Raw genomic sequence first — 1364 nt, 5'->3', positions numbered from 1 at the left:
ACTGCATTAGTCACTCGTATACCAGAAATAAAATAATTTACAATAGATAGGACAAAAGTAACAGACAAAATAAAATAAGGGGCAGTTGAAAACTACCATTTCATCAACTGTTCAAGTGCCGTGATTTCACCTGCTTCGTCTTTTGAACTCTAGTGAACTAAGGTGTGGAATGAAAATAATATTCAAACATTATTTACATAAACATATTAAGAAAGCAATGAAAACTATTTCATTAATTTGCAGAGATAATTTTATTTTAATTACAATATCATTTTTAACACAACGTGCATTAACAGTAGTACACGCCTACCGTTCAGTGGGCAGAACTGAGTGAGCTGCACGTGATGGAGTTTCATCGATGACGGCATTGCGCACTTCCTCCAACTCAGCTGGTGCTTTTAGGCTTGCAAGTTGGAAATTGACAGTTGGGGTTTCGAGGGTGTTTTTATGATTTCTGTCACCTTTTTAAAGTAAGTTGCATGGTGTCTGTTTTGATTATGTGCAAACAACTGCTGGAATCTGGGAGAGCTGATTAGCGTTTTGGAATAGATTTTGAAATAAGTGTTAATAAATGGTATTAGCTTACCAAAAGCAGCGCTCTAACTGGTAGAAGGAATGGGCATTTGTACAGATTATGGTGGCAATGTTTTTGGATGCTGGAAACTATGAGGGTGGGTGTGTTGAAAGACATCAATAAATGTATTTAATACAGGGGGAAATGTGAAATATTCACCGGCTTGATCAGTAGAATAATTTATAAGTGCAGCATAGATAGCAGAACTGCAGTTTGTGGCTTATCACTTTCAGTGATATTATATTTCCTTGAAATACAAATGTAGTGGCTTGCATCACAGTCCTCTGGAATTTAGTCATCTTCAGAAGTTAGGTGTGCAAAGCACTGAGTGTATATTTCCTCTAGGACGTTTCTGTTAAAAGAGTCTGTATGCGACGTGGTGTTCTATTGCCGATAGTTGGCGTAGTAAATCTTTGTTTATTTATGTCTTGAGTGTATTACTTGCTTGCATTTTATTTATTTTTGTGTGGTAATTTGGTAAGTTTCACTAATCACGTGTACGTATTTTGGGCGGGTGATAATAGTGCTGTTATGTAGAGCTGCTCAATCTGCATAAGGATGTTACATGTCAGCTGCTGTGCAGCAGTGTGTGATAAATGATTTTGTGTGTATTTTTGCCTTAAAATAGTAAAATGGAACGCCGGGTACGTCTGAGTCTTCTCCATATCATACCTCCCAACTTCCCAGATTTTTGCTTCATATTTTTGGTCTGTCCCTCACAAATGTTGTGATTTTTCCTGGATCTTTGTGTCAAGTCAGTGATGATTGAATTCACTAAATAATGTCAGAC

At 37.0% G+C, this 1364-nt stretch overlaps 1 protein-coding gene across 1 annotated transcript in view; it reads left to right on the top strand.

The window, feature by feature from the left end:
- Nucleotides 1-348: 348 nt before the first annotated feature.
- CCDC93 (coiled-coil domain containing 93) overlaps nt 349-1364 on the top strand; it is a gene marked incomplete in the record, with an annotated part of 1282969 nt that continues 1281953 nt past the window's right edge. Inside the window, 1 exon segment of the mRNA XM_044074979.1 lies at nt 349-470.

This window comes from Protopterus annectens, chromosome 6.part0, assembly GCF_019279795.1.
Source record: "Protopterus annectens isolate FY-2018-M chromosome 6.part0, PAN1.0, whole genome shotgun sequence".
Lineage (NCBI taxonomy): Eukaryota > Metazoa > Chordata > Ceratodontiformes > Protopteridae > Protopterus > Protopterus annectens.
The sequence above is the reverse complement of the archived record's forward strand: the minus strand, read 5'-3'. Positions and strand labels throughout refer to the sequence as shown.